This window comes from Trichosurus vulpecula, chromosome 3 (genome assembly GCF_011100635.1).
Source record: "Trichosurus vulpecula isolate mTriVul1 chromosome 3, mTriVul1.pri, whole genome shotgun sequence".
NCBI lineage: Eukaryota > Metazoa > Chordata > Mammalia > Diprotodontia > Phalangeridae > Trichosurus > Trichosurus vulpecula.
In genome coordinates this window covers 90,092,590-90,109,083 of record NC_050575.1, presented here as the reverse complement: position 1 = coordinate 90,109,083, position 16,494 = coordinate 90,092,590, and positions in this window count along the sequence as shown.

The following is a 16,494-nucleotide window of genomic DNA, read 5'->3' as shown; positions in this document are numbered from 1 at the left end:
TTTTTAATAAAATATTGAACATCCTTCAGAAGAACTCCAAAATCTGAATTTTTCAACCTTTGGAACGCTTTTCAGTGTTGACTCAGCTACCCTGAATAAAATGGGATAGATCTGTCAAACGCTGATGTGATCAGAGGATACTGGTTTATTTAAGAGGTCCCCATGCATTCCTGTTCAGCCCAGGATGACTTTCCCACCACTGAAAATAGGAGAGAAGCGAGAAAAAGCTGATTCCCACTCACTGCCCATTGAAAATTTCTGTTGAGTTACTGCTTAGATCCCAACAGCATTTGGCACTCCATAAACCTGTTGTCTGAACAGAGATTTCAATTTTTAACACCACTTACATGAGAAGGCCAGTCTTGGAAAGTTTCCTTTTTTAATTACTTCCTTTTCAAAGCTTCCTAAATAGATTTTAGATAAACAGCCAAAACAACTCCTAAATATTTTAAAGGCATCTAGTGCTCAGTTAGGGAAGGGAAACAAAATTTGAAACTGGCTTATTCGTGGACTTTCTTTTGAGCACTTGACACATCATTTAGAGAATACTTCTAAAATAGACACCAAAACAACTGGATGAAAAGTCAAAAGTTAAATTTGCCTCCATGGTACAAATTAAACTATTTGTCTCTTTTAATGGAATTTATTTCCAAACAATTTGGTTGATCTCAAAAAATGATAATGCAATATGCCTTATTGTATGTAATGGAAAACAAAGTGAGAGGTTATATGTACAAAAATATATACCCTAGGAACACTTGACAGCAATGACTTAAGAGGTTTAGTAATATGCAGACACGTATGCATGTACATGTTGTTTGCATGTGTACATACTCTCTCCCTACAATGATGGCTCCCATATTTGTGATCAGATGTCCCAAATATGATGGGGCAGAGCCAAGATGGCGGCTGGTAAGCAGGGACTAGTGTGAGCTCCGTACGGAGTCCCTCTAAAAACCTATAAAAAATGGCTCTGAACCAATTCTAGAACGGCAAAACCCACAAAACAACAGAGGGAAGCAGGGCTCCAGCCCAGGACAGCCTGGATGGTCTCTGGGTGAGGTCTATCCCACACGGAGTTGGGAGCTGGGAGCTGGGAGCTGGGAGCTGGGAACGGAGTGGAGCAGAACCCAGCCTGAACGGCGTGGACCATCCAGACCAGAAGCCAGGCGGAGGGGGCCCTAGTGCCCTGAATCAGTGAGCTGCGGCAGTTACCAGACTCCTTAACCCACAAACACCAAAGACTGCTGAGAAGGTTAGTGGGAAAAGCTGTGGGAGTAGAAGGAGTTCGTGGTTAGGCTTCCAGCCCCGGGGGCAGCGGAGGTGGGTCAGCTACAGCTGTTTTTACTTCCGGCTCCAGGCCCACCTGGTGGGAGGAATTAAGTGGCAGATCAGAGCAGGAGTGCACAGCCTGCTGAAGATCTAAGCCCAGTCCGGGTTGGGGGTTGGGGAAGGAGCAGTGCTGGTGTAGCCGAGCTGGCACCTCCCCCCCAAACGTGGAACATAGATCTCTCTAGTCTACAAGCAGTCATACCCCACTGAAAAACTCAAAGGTCAAGTTAGTTGGCTGGGAATATGGCCAGGCAGTGAAAACGCACCGAGATTCAGTCTCAGACTTTGCATTCTTTCTTTGCTGACAAAGAAGACCAAAACATACAGCCTAAAGAAGTCAATAAAGTGCAAGAGCCCACACCAAAAGCCTCCAAGAAAAACATGAACTGGTCCCAGGCCATGGAAGAGCTCAAAAAGGATTTGGAAAAGCAAGTTAGAGAAGTAGAGGAAAAATTGGGAAGAGAAATGAGAAGGATGCGAGAAAACCATGAAAAACAAGTCAATGACTTGCTAAAGGAGACCCAAAAAAATACCGAAAAATACACTGAAGAAAACAAGACCTTAAAAAACAGACTAACTCAAATGGCAAAAGAGCTCCAAAAAGCCAATGAGGAGAAGAATGCCTTGAAAGGCAGAATTTGCCAAATGGAAAAGGAGGTCCAAAAGACCACTGAAGAAAATACTACTTTAAAAATTAGATTGGAGCAAGTGGAAGCTAGTGATTTTATGAGAAATCAAGATATTATAAAACAAAACCAAAGGAATGAAAAAATGGAAGATAATGTGAAATATCTCATTGGAAAAACCACTGACCTGGAAAATAGATCCAGGAGAGAGAATTTAAAAATTATTGGACTACCTGAAAGCCATGATCAAAAAAAGAGCCTAGATATCGTCTTTCAAGAAATTATCAAGGAGAACTGCCCTGATATTCTAGAGCCATAGGGCAAAATAGAAATTGAAAGAATCCATCTATCGCCTCCTCAAATAGATCCCAAAAAGAAATCTCCCAGGAATATTGTCACCAAATTCCAGAGCTCCCAGATCAAGGTGAAAATACTGTAAGCAGCCAGAAAGCAACAATTAGAGTATTGTGGAAACCCAATCAGAATAACCCAAGATCTGGCAGCCTCTACATTAAGAGATCGAAGGGCTTGGAATACGATATTCTGGAGGTCAATGGAGCTAGGATTAAAACCAAGAATCACCTACCCAGCAAAACTGAGTATCATGCTCCAAGGCAAAATATGGATTTTCAATAAAATAGAGGACTTTCAAGCTTTCTCAGTGAAAAGACCAGAACTGAATAGAAAATTTGACTTTCGAACACAAGAATCAAGAGAAGCATGAAAAGGTAGTCAAGAAAAAGAACAAGAAAAAGAAATTGCAAGGGACTTACTAAAGGTGAACTGTTTTGTTGACATTCCTACATGGAAGGATGATGTGTATGATTCATGAGACCTCAGTATTAGGGTAGCTGAAGGGAATATGCATACATATATGTTTATGTATATATATGGGTGAATGTGTATGTATGTATATATCTATGTGTGTATGTGTACATATATATATATATATATATATACATAGAGAGAGAGAGAGAGAAAGAGAGAGAGAGAGGGAGGGAGGGAGAGAGGGAGAGAGCGGACACAGGGTGAGTTGAAGATGAAGGGAAGATATCTAAAAGAAATAAAATCAAGTTAAGGAATGAGAGAGGAACATACTGAGAGAGGGATATAAGGAGAGATAGAATCTGATGGATTATCTCCCATAAAGGTGGCAAGAGGAAGCAGTTCTGTGGGAGGAGGGGAGAGGGCAGGTGAGGGGGGAATGAGTGAACCTTGCTCTCATCAGATTTGGCCTAAGGAGGGAATACCATACATACCCAATGGGGAATCTTACCCCACAGGAAAGAAGAGGGAAGAAGATAAAAAAAAATGTGGGGGATGATGGAGGGGAGGGCAGATGGGGGTGGAGGTAGTCAAAAACAAATGCTTTCAAAAGGGGACAGGGTCAAGGGAGAAAATTCAATAAAGGGGGATGGGTTGGAAAGGAGCAAAGTATAGTTAGTCTTTCACAACATGAGTATTGTGGAAGGGTTATACATAATGTTACACATGTGGCCTATGTTGAATTGCTTGACTTCTTAGGGAGGGTGGGTGGGAAGGGAAGAGGGGAGAGAATTTGGAACTCAAAGTTTTAAAAACAGATGTTCAAAAACAAACAAAAATGTTTTTGCATGCAACAAGAAAATAAGATACACAAGCAATGGGGCGTAAAAATTTATCTTGCCCTACAAGAAAGGAAGGGAAAAGGGGATGGGAGGGGAGTGGGGTGACAGAGGGGAGCGCTGACTGGGGAACAGGGCAACCAGAATATACACCATCTTGGAGTGGGGGGAGGGTAGAAATGGGGAGAAAATTTGTAATCCAAACTCTTGTGAAAATCAATGCTGAAAACTAAATATGTTAAATAAATTTTTAAAAAATCACAAAAAAATGTCCCAAATATAGATACAGACTTAATATCTGTAAATGAGAAATGAATCATAGATTTAGAGCTGCAAGAGTCATCTAGTCCAACTTCCTCATTTTACAGATGAGGATACTGAGTCTGAAGGAGATTAAATTACTTGTCCAAGGTCATATAAGTAGTAAGTGAAAGAGACCACATTTGAACAAACCTCTTCTGACCTCAATTCCTGACCTCCTCCTCCTCCAAATTCCCCCAATGTACACAAAAAGACAGCCAAAATTTCCTCAAGTAGGAGCATATAACTGACCTCTCTTTATTCAGCAAGTATTTCTAAGTATCTCCTATAAATATCTGGACTCTGTGAAGAGGACTTGAATAACTGCAAGATAATGTCACTTTTCTCAAGGAGTTTATAATTTCACTAGATAGAGAGAGAAGGCGTTTGCACATGAAAGATCCAGAGAACAAGAAACCCAGGCAGTTTTGTTGCTGAAACCTTTGGCATGAGCAGTTAGTGCCATAGGAGGTCAGTTGCCAGGCAGCTCAGTTAACTTGCAAAATGTCACAGAGACTGCCTTTGGGATATTTATCCCTGTGGGTTAATAATTTCCAACCATTTTGGAGTGCACACCCTATGGTTTGCTTTGGTTTCAAGATACTACCTTCCTTATCCCTCCCCGCCTCCCCCAGCACTGTATGGTTTATATGCATTCATACTGAAGTTCAAATGAATTAAAATTACACTGAGAATTAAGCATTTCACAACACCTGGCTGAGATAATTGGAGACCTGCTGGGGATCACACATCCAGGGGAGGCTGAGAATCTCTGCTCTATAGAGACACGTTGTACTCAGGGAGAAAGAAAAAAAAAAGATGAAGAAAAAAAAATAAAACCAGCTGAGTTTGTACAGCCCATTTTCTATGCTCCACCATTTTGGTGCTTGGTACATATTTTTCAAATATGATTTTATTTATCCTCTCAAAACAAGTGAGCAAATGGGAGCATTAATCTTCCTGCATTGAAGATTGGCTAGCTGCCAGTCATGAAATTAACCCAGGGCCACCCAGATCCAGGTATGAAAACAGAGTTGATCTGAAGAGCTTCCCTGGGTCAGAGAATCCCCAGGTCCCCACTCACTAATGGGAGCAGGGTGACCATTCTGCAGCCAGCACATCATGGAATCAAGCCTTTCTGATTCATCCCTGTTGGCTTCCTAATTACCAAAAGGGTCATTTGCCTTCTGGTTAGCTGCTGAAAAATCTGTCTCATTCAGAGGAACAGCCTTTATGTGGTGCCCTTCCTAATGCTCCAATTGAGCAGATGTCGACATCTGAAATGAATGACAAATCACAATCCAGAATAGAAGGGGCCAGGCATTCATTGCTTTGCCGATCAGCTTCTTTCACTTTACTTGGAAAGTCTGAAAGAAGACAAATTGCAGAGTTCACTTCAAGGGCTGAAAAGCTCAAAATGACTCATTATTATTTTTATTTATTTATTTTTAAACCAATGATACCATTCTCAAGACAGAACTTATGCAAAGGAAGATGCTTTGTTCAATAGAATTCCTTCCCCCGAAGGGAAAATAAGCTAAAGATTGCAGATGCCATAAAGACTGATTTAAAAAAATATTCTATCTAGATGCACGTGGGAAATGACATGTGATCACATCCAATTCATAGATCATAGACTATAGGATATTAAAGCTGAGAGGGACTTTAGAACATGCAATGTTAGAGCCGGGAAGAAACTTCGGACACAGAAGACAGGCCTTCAGAGCTGTGAGAGACCTCAGAACGAAGTGCATAGAATGTCAGAGCTGGAGGAGGCCCTAAAGATCTACTCCAACCCTCTCATTTTACATAAAAGAGAAGGGAGGTCCATTCCTTGAGCACCTGATATATACAAAGTACATGTTGATGGACTAAAAACATAAGACAGGGACTTGGGTGAAAAACTAGACACAAATTCATGTTTTCATCCAGAGGAAGTGGCTGCAAACAATCACCCTTGATTACTTGTGTGAGCAAAGGGGTTTGATAGCTCTCATCAAGGACATGTGAGACAGGAAAAGGTGTTAGGCCAGTGCTATGATAAGGATGAAAGATAAAAACTAGACTCAACTCAAATACGCCATTGGTATTCATGAAATACTAAGAACTGGGGGACGCTTGCAAAGTGTTAAGTGGAATTGCTACTAGGGACTCACAAACAACAACAATTTTTTTTAAATCATAGATAAGAATCACTTGGGATAAAAGGTCATTATGCAATTTCTCATCTTTCCCATTGGAGGGAGTAGACAAACTAATAAGATAATGGATCCATTATGATAGGTAGATATGTAGATAAATGTATGTTGTGTATATATACATACATATATGTGTATATACACATCTATACATATATATGCACATACTATATACACATATGTATGTATATAGATATACAAATATGTGTATACAATGTACATGGTTATTTGTATGCTGTTTGCCCCACTAGAATATGAGCATCTTGAGAGCAGAGACCATGGTTTTGTCTTTCTTTGTACCCCCACAGCTTAGCACAGTGCCTGGCACATAATAAGCGCTTAATAGATGCCTGTTGATTGAATAAATGACATATTGAACCCTAGTAAACACTCCTCAAAGCTCTTCTAACTTTTAGTCATTCATTTATTTAGCAAAATTTTATTAATACCTACCTTGTACAGAATTCTATTAGGTGCTGGAGAAGACACAAAGTTTGGAAGAGAAATATCCCTGACTTCATGGAGCTCAATGTCTAGAAAAAAGAACACAGAGCTAATTATAATGCATAGTGGAGGACAAATACATTGGAGAGGTGCAGCATTCTTAGGTGGGCTTATGTTTCCTCTAAATCATAACAGCTTGATGACATGGTATAAGACAGGAGCTTTTGGGCTCAAGTCTCTAGCAGGTTCGCTCTTGACTCAGCAGCTAGAAGGACAGCAACAGCAACATGATAGGGGTTAATTTCTTCATTCTTCTCAAGGGAGTTGCTGATAATGGGGAGCACCAACTCCTACAGCATCCCCTAAGTCTCGATGGGGGCCAGTTGAGACAAGCACACACATTCACAAATCTCCCTAAGTCTCCATGGGGGCCGGTCTAGGCAAGCACAGCATTCACATTACCAACTTACTGACCAGAGTTCACTTGATTTATAAAGAAGCACACAAATAAGGCAATTTGCCAGCAATAGCCTCACAAGTTTTCATTAACTTTAGCAATATCATGGTGTTTCAGCATAACTCAGGCACAGTGTGCTGTTTACAAGTTAAACTCAAATGTTTATGTTATGCATTGTTTACAATCCATGATCCTAGGAGCTAGTAGATTACTTATTGCCATGGATTCTGGGAACTAGTATCTAAAACAGAAAACGAATCCACCTTACAAGCACATGGGCAGGAGTCCATTTGTCTCCATGTAAATATGCTTTATAGAATATTTGATTCCTAAAAAGCTAACTCTAAAGTATGTTTCATTCTCTCCCACTGGAACATGGATTATGGTATTATAGATCCTGAGCTAGAAAGGAATTTAAGGGCTATTTTTTCCAACAACCTCATTTTACAGATAAAGAAACCGAGGCATAGAGAATTTAAGTGACAAAGGCAGGATTTAAGCTCAGGGCCTGCCTCTTAATCCATCTCTACTGTGTTTTTTCCATTGTACCATCCAGAGGAATTGGCTTCAACCAATCACACCTGATGCCTTGTGTGATTAAAGTGCCTTGATAGGCCTCATCAAGAACATGTGAGACAGGAAAATGTATTAGGCCAGTCCTATAATAGGGATGAAAGATAACAACTAGACATCTCAAGTACTTGTAGAGGAAGAAATGATAGAGAAATAATGGTGTCATCACATTCTCATAAGTAAATGGGCCCAATCAGTATTGTGCATGTTCAATTCAGTTATTTATCACATACGCAAAGAACCTTTCTCTTGCCCTCACTTATTTTTGGAAGTCACATTAGTATGTCAAAAGCAAATCAGTTTGAAAGGCTAGCTTTGCTTCCTTATTAAGTGCTAGCCTTAAGCCCTGGAAGATCCCTGGAAACAATATGCCTCATATAAACACAGGGGAAATGAAAAAGCTCACTGCAGAGGGCTTTCCTCCCTTCATTGTCTTTTCTTTTTTTTTTTTTTTGTAATCCGCAAATCCATTAATGAAGGCAAACAGCTAAAGGGGAAGAAAAAAGTAAACCAAAATGTGAAAAAAAACAGCTTGCCCCACCAAGAAAGCAAGGATCTCCAGTGGTTATAAACATTATACAATTCATCATCCTTCATGTCTGAACAAATTAAGTCTTCATGTTGTGTGACAATCTGCTTTAGGCTGTGATCTGGAAGAACTATGCTTTTTTTCAAAAACATTAGCCAGCTTACCCAGCATCTGAGTATGGATCTCAAATCACATGCAGCAAAGAGACCATTCCACAGCAATGCACAGGCAGAACTCCATGCATACAAAACCAGTAGGCTGTTATGTAACAGCCACTTGGTACACCAGGGTGTTCTTGTGTGGCTCTGCACATTATCTAATTTTATTCTTGAAGCAAAGGAACAGAAATCCTCTTCTCTTTAACATATGTTTTTGTTCTCTCCAAAGACCAACCTCATATCATTCTACCTTTTTGTGATTTCAGCTTTGGTCCCCTACCTTCCTATTCATCTGTAATCTGCATGTCCCTATTCCTATGAACCCAAACTCTCTGGCAATCAGCACTTCTACACATTTAGAGCACAAGGACAATCCACCAAAGTCTCCAAGTAATTAAATTTGAAAAGCAAAGGGCAATTGATGGAGGTTGGGTATGGGTTAGGGTTGTTTTCCAAGCAAGCCAAGACATAATACTAATGTAGAATTACACAAGAGAATGAGTATTTGATATGCCATCAGGGAAATATATGAGGTGGGATTGGGGCCTAGGGGGAAAAGGGGTATGGAAGAATGGGTCAGTCTTATAGTGAGAGTGAAATACAAGAAATGGATAGCCCTATGGGCTCCCTTAGAATTTATACCATGTCAAGATAATTCCAAGAAGGACCCCAGAAAGTTAGGTGGCCCCCTTGGGAAATGCTGGAAATAATATAAGTCCCCTGGAAAAGAAAAATATACACTGGATACAATTTTCACATGCACGGGGTCCTAAAGGAAATCATTAAAGAGTTTGACACACTATGGGGAGTTAAGTCAATATTTAGGAAAGATTGTGGTTTTCTTTTTGAAAATATACATTGTTTAATTCAAGACAATTTAGTAGAAAATTTGGTATCTCCTTCTGCTGTCACTGATGCCCCAACAACACCCCCAACAATACTAGTGGTGACAGAAATTTCCACTTTGCATAATAAGCTGTGAGCGACATTTAGCAACGTCTCAGATTCAACAGCATTATCACTACCCACACCACTTTGAGGCTGAAGGGGTAGGGGAATGACCAAATGTAATTATTCTTAAAAACTTAAAAATGAAAGTAAAACAACTAAGATTTATTCTGAGATCGGATTTGGGGGACCTTATACGCCTCCTATTAATCTCATGTACAGTGAGAACACCGTGGAGAGAAAAGTAGAGCTTAAATCACCAAAGAGTTTACCAAATAACAGATAAATCCACTCTAACTAGGTCAGATACTAATGAAATGTATGAATTCTGTTCACCAATAGGTACCAGAAGTTTTGCCATGATGACCCGGTACCACCTTACTGTTCCTATCAGTAAGAAAAGTATCCTTCACTTGATCAGCATTGCTGTTAACCATCTGGACGTGGAATCCCATATCCTGAAACAAAGGGACCTGTTCACTGGGGTGTATGCCATCTCTTTCTCCTCCATCCTATGAACTACACAGGATGTCCCTAAAGTCTGGACACATAGGAAATCTCATTAAGATCCCATTAATAATTTCAGCAAAGACTCTGTGTTGTTCAGCAATTTCTTTTTTCTGGGGTATGCTAAAGGAGAAGGTGTACTCAATGAAAATCGCAGATACAACTTAGTGGAATGCATAAATGCATAAAGAGTGAATGTGCTAAAACTGATGACAATGTAGAGTTATTGCATTGAGTTCACACGAGTCTTGCAAAGCGCATCAACCTTTGCATCAGAAATGATGGAAATCATGTTGAAGATGTTATTTGTTAATATTCCAATTAAATAAAATACTGTTGAAAATTTCATTCATTTCATTTCTTGAAAATCTGCATTTTTGCCTATGTATCCAGACTTTAGGAACACCCTGTATATACATTTTCCCTTAGAATTGGGCACCTCAGTCTACCACCCTACATCACTACATTGCCATTGGGATCAAGGCAAAATAAACCCAGGCTGGACACAGTGGCTTGCCTCCCCATCACCTAAATCCTCTACCAACCATACTGTGTGCCAAGCAAAGCTTAGGAAGCTGGACCCATTCCCTTGGCTCCACTGACCAAGGCTCCTTTTTTCTGTGTTCTCCCTCTCTTCCTCAAGCTAATCCTCATGTTCTTTGCCCTTTAGTTTTCTCTGTCTCATAAATATCAGAGCTCTCTGTTGTTCCAAGAATGTTAACACCATCTAACTGCTTTCCCTAACTTCTGCCCCAAGGAATCCAAGCATTGACTGTGTGTATACAGTGGTCTTAAAGACTTGGGACTTGACAGGAACTTAGGAGACACTGAGTCCAACTCCCTCATTTTATGATGAGGGAAAAGGGACATAGAAAGGATAAGTGAGTAGTCCGAGATCATATAGATAGTAAGTGTCTGAGGTGGGATTTGAACCCATGTCTTCCTGACTCCAAGTCTAGTGCTCCCTCCATTATGTGATATTGCCTCTAGTTATGTATGCTGTTTTATTCTACCACTAAATGAAGCTTAAAATTATTCAAAGCGATATCAAAGAGCACCACATTATCCTTTTGTTGAAACAAATAAGGACATTTTAGAATGTGCCTCTATTTCGAATGCAAATGGTAGTCACCTCTGATCTTACATTTTATCATCCTTTACCCTAATTCTTATCCAAGACTAATAAAAAGACAAAATTCACCTTGTCTTGATCCCCAAGGCAAATGATAGACTAGCAGATTAGCAAGTCTCTTTCTCCTCTTCTTTGGAGCTCAATAAATTGCCCCCAAGGCTAATAATTGCTAGGTTGTGAATCTAGTATGACTGCATATTTTTATATGGCGTAAATATCTGTGAAATGGTTCTTATTCTGAAGTGTGTTTGCCCCACAGAGATACATTTTTTGAGACATTTGATAACAACTGATGCTTCTCCCCACTTAGGCTTATGTCAAGTGTATGGAATAAAACCGTTTATTGATTATAATCTAAATTATAATAAAGTTTGTTTTTTTGCTATGGTACCCAAATTTGTGTTAGCTGCAAACTTGCTGAATGTGCCATTGATGCTTTCATCCAAGTCATTAATAAAAATACTAAGTAGAACATGACCAAACACAGGTCCTTAGGATGCTTCACTAAAGACCTCCAGCTAGGTGAACGTCAATCATTCATGATGATTCTTTGGGTCTGGCTAATTCAACCAATTCTGAATATGTCAATTGGTACCATAAAATTGAAAATGATTATAATTCTATTTTTAAGGCTTGGTCAAGAAAGAATTCCCTTTCACTGTTCCTTCCCCTTGTAAGCTTCACTTACCACCCACATCTCAAAGAAACTTGTCTAAAGGTCAAGCTTTTGTCTTATAATTACCTCCAACTTTGTAACCCCACCAATCACCCACTTTCCAGAGAAACTTGATCGACCTAAAAGATCGATCTCAACTCCCATCACCTGAGAACCTTTGTCTTATGACTCAAATCACATGTCTTGGCTGCTGTTAAAGGGATTTCAGAAGGGAAGGTCCATATGATGTAATCTTAATTCTGACTATGTCATTTATAGGTAATCAAAAGAAGACACATCCATGTGGCTTAAAAAAAAATTTTGCTCTGTCTTGTTATTGCTACAAAATGCCTTCTCATCCCTCACTTGGGGTCTCTAGAGTTATTAAAGCATCCATTGACCCACTTTATTAGTAGATTAATGCTCTACTAATAAATTGATAATGTTAGAAACTTTGCCTCAGTTTACAGATTTCAATAATGACATTATAGTTGTCTACTAGTATCAAGTACCAGAAGTTTTACCATGATGACCTGGTACCACCTACTGTTCCATCAGTAAGAAAAGTATCCTTCACTTCCTCTAGAGGATACCTAGTGGAGACTACTAAAATATTCATGAGGATCTCTGCAGTCTGCATATTGTCTTAGAAAAATCACATATCAACAATATCCATATTTTGTTGTATTTTTATTTATTTCGCTAACTATTTCCCAATCACATTTAACTCTCGTTTCTGTCATACTTGGGAATGTTGCCAGCTTCATGCAGCCTACAGCTTGAGTGTTTCACATCTCTAATCTACCCCATATCTCTCTATTTTGCCCACAAGAATAGCTTGAAATACCTTGTTAAATGATTTTCAAAAACCTCGATAAAATAATTCTGTTTCAGTTCCCTAATCTATCAGTCTAGTAATGCTATCAAAAATGCAAATTAGATTAGTTGGTCATGACTTGCTCTTGATGAAGTCATATTGACTCTTAGTGACTATCTCTTTCTTCTTCACAAGTTCACTAGCTATCCATTTATTATGTTTTAGTGTTTTGCTGGAAAAGAAGTCAAGCTTCCTAAGTTATAGTATGCAGCTCCCACTCTCTTCCCTTTTTTAAAACAGCATTTGCCTTCAACTACAATCCAGCAGCACCTTTCCTATTTTTCCACAACTTGTTATATAATAAAAATGACAAAACAGACACTAAATCTCCTTTTTTAACCTTTGTTGTTGTTCAGTAATTTCAGTCATGTCTGACTCTTTTTGACCCCATTTGGGGTTTTCTTGGCAGAGATACTAGAATGCTTTGCCATTTCCATATCCAGTTCATTTTACAGAAGAGGAAACTGAGGCAAACAGGGTTAAGTGATTTGCCCAGAGTCACATAGTAAATGTCTGAGGTCGGATTTGAACAAAGGTCTTTCTGATTGCATTCTCTTCACTGTACCACCTAGCTGTCCCTCCTAACCTTTACTAGATGGTGTGTGTCATCATGACCTATGGGGAATGGAAGCTGCTACCTCCTCCATGGAAGATCCAATTCTACCCCTTTCTCCTTTGCTTAGAATCCTAGGATGATGGACTTAGAGTAAGAAGGCATCTTAGAGGTCAAATAATCCAATCCCTTCATTTTACAGATAAGACACTGAAGGCAGGAGAGGTAAATGAATCGTCCAGGGTTGCATGGCAAGTATCTGATGCAGGATTTCAATTCAGGTGTTGGTGACTCCAAGGCCAAGCATCTATCCACTATATCATGCTGCTTCCTCAAGTTTTTAGTGATCCTTATTCCTCTCCCCTCTATGTTCCATTCTTCTACCCTCCAACTTCTTAATGTAAGTCAGGATCCCCTCTATATCCTTTTTTTGTTTTCGTTTTTTTTTGCATTGAAGGCCACTCTCAATATTTTTTTAAGGAGTACTTCATTCTCACTAACAAACTATAGAATATTCCTAGAGACACTTTACCTTGTTTTCTAGGAGGAAGACTGGGAAATATGAGTCTAAAATGTTATGTGGAAACCAAAAAATAAAAATAAATCCAACAACCTACTTCAGTCTTGGCCTATACGAAGAGAGACAACTTCCACTGATAAGGAGGTGATAATCCTGTTATTCACTGATCACAAAACTTTTGGAATATTGTACTTAATTTTGGTGACATTTCAGGGACATTAGCAAGCTAGAGAGCATGCAGAGAAGGGTAACTAGAGTGGCGAAGGCTCTTAAGTCCATGTCATATAAGGATTGGTCAAAGAACTGTGAATGTTTATCCTGGAAAAAAAGACTTGAAGAGCCACAAGGTAGAAGAAAAACGCAACTTTTCCATTTGGCCCCAAAGAATCAATGGGTAGAAGTTGCAGAATAGTAAATTTATGTTTGATGGGAGGAAAAATTTCTGAAGTATTAGAGCTGTTCAAATTGTAATGGGCTGTTTCAGGAGCTTGGGGTTTCCCTTCATTGGAGGTCTGAGCAAAAGCTGAATAGCTATTTAGTAAGTATCTCATAGAGGCAAATGTTTAGGCATGTGTTGGCCTAGATGGCTACTCCCCACTCTGAGATTCATAATTCTGTGAATTTTTCACTTTTCCTGCTTCCGTGGCAAAGTAGTTGAACCCTGACCAAACTATTTCCCCTCAAACAGGAGCCAATTTTCCCTGACTTCCTTCTCTTAATTTCAGAAAGGAATATAATCAGGTTGGACAGAAACCTCAAAGGCACAATTCCATTGAGAATCAAGGGGTACATTTAGAAAATGCTGGTTCTAAGGCAAGCAGGACAAAGCTAAATTCACAGTCTTTTGCTCCCTTCCCTTTAACCCTCCAGGGAGAAATCCTAGCAAAATCTCCCAGTGCTCAGAAAATCACGAGTAGGGGAATTTAGCAGCAAATGCTCATTTCTTTTCTACCAAAGCAAACTATTTGACATCCTTTGAGAAAAGGAGAAATGCTTCATCATTTATCTCTGGCTGCCCTAACAGACTATGAAAGATTTAGTCCAGACTTCTGTTCAGATCACATCATGTCATTTTCTCTCTAGAATGTGATAGGACAGACCTAGAAAGACAGATGCTTCCATCTGGGAAATATTCATTACTTTGTATTGACATCAAGTCAGAAAATTTGGGCTCAATCAACACACACACACACACACACGCTCCTTTATTTATTAGGCAACGGAACTTTCAGAGCTTAAATTGATGAGATATGTGTGTGTGTGTGTTTAGTGGAATAAATACTTGATTTGAAGTCAGAAGAATTCTGGATTCAGATCTCAGCTCTGGTATCTACTTAGCTGTCTGACTTTGGTTTGATTATCTCTCCTCTCCTGTCCTGGCTTCCAAAAGATACTGACTAAAGCCTCTAACTTTCCTGTGCCTTTTCTCTAGTGCCCACTTGATAAACCTAGCTGGGTCTTGGACAGGTCTTGATTAATAATCTTGCTCTTTCCTCTTTACAGGAATAACTTGAATGCATATATCTTCAAGGTTAATGTCAAAAATTACATTTTTTATTAATAGCAGTAACTTTGGACAGATTTGTATGTTTCTATGGAGCTAGAAATTTCCCAAAAGTCCATGTACCAATCCTCATAAAATGTCTTTCTTTCCTCCTCTCAAAAATTAAAATAAAATAAAACCCATGAGACTGAATTAGATGACATTTAAAATACCTTCCTGCTCCACATCTTATGATTTTTGCCTTTCAATGAAAGAAGTCAACAAACATTCATTTATTAAGTAACTACTATGTCCCAGGCATTGTTTACTAAGTATTGAGACTACAAAGAAAGGCAAAAAAAATGACTCCTGCTCCCAAGGAGCTCACAATCTAATGAGGGACACAACACGAAAACAACTATATACAAACAAGGTATGTATAGGATAAACTGAAAATAATCTTAAAGTGAAAACACTTTAAGAAGGATTAGGAAAGGTTTCTTGCAGAAAGTGAGACTTTTACTGAGGAGTAAACTAAGAAGCCAGGAGATGGAAAAGAAGGGGATAATTACAGGCACAGGAGATAAGTGAAAATGCAAGTAACTAGAAGACAGAGTTATATATTCTAGGAATAGCAAGGAGGACAGCCATGGGATCAAATGGTAAATGGAAGGGAATGAGGTGTAAAAAGACTAGAAAGGGAAGGGGATAGGTTATGGGTTTATAAATTATAGGTTTACATTTGAAGTTGGAGGTAATAGGCAACAGCTAGAGTTTATTAAATAGTAGGGTGACATGGTCACCTTTAAGATCAGTTTGATAGATGAATGGAAGGTGGTTTGTAGTGGTATTAGTAAGGTGGATTTTAGTATGTAATGTACATTTTTCTTATTATTTTTAGAGTTCAGTTTCCCAGGATCTATGGCCATAACAACCTCAGTTTTCCAGGATCCATGGCTATAACAATCTCTGTTTCCAAAGTATTAGATATGAGTTCCCAGGCTCATGGTTCAAAACATCTCCACCATACTAGCGCATCAATATAGAAGGATAAATAACATAAACAGGTATGCTGAAACTGTAAACATTGACTGCGACTGCACAGTAAGATATAGGGATGAGGTGATGTAAACTTGTGAGGCTATTGCTGGCAATATGCCTTCTTTGTCTGATGCCCTATAAAATAGGTGGTCAGTGGTCAGTGGTCAGTGAGTTGGGGAATCTTTATGGTTGAAGGCACAATTGGAATGCTGTGTGCCTTGACTGGCCCCCATCAAGGCCTGGGAGGGGGTAATCTGTATTTGCCTCAACTGGCCTCCATTGAGGCTTGAGTGGATTTAGGGGAACCCTTTAGGGTTGAATGCACAAGTTGTGCCCATCTTGATTAGCCCCATTGTGACGTAGGAGTAGTGGCCACCCCTTCCTGCCAGTCCCTGCTAGAAGGGTGATTAGGGAATGCTATAGGAGTTCATGGTGCTTCCATTATCAGCAATACTACATGAGAGAAGACTAGACTAGAATAAAGCTTATTATTAACCCCTTTGAAGCTGTCTTTCCTGTCTGACCAGATCAAAAGTGAACCTGTTAGAGGCTGGAGT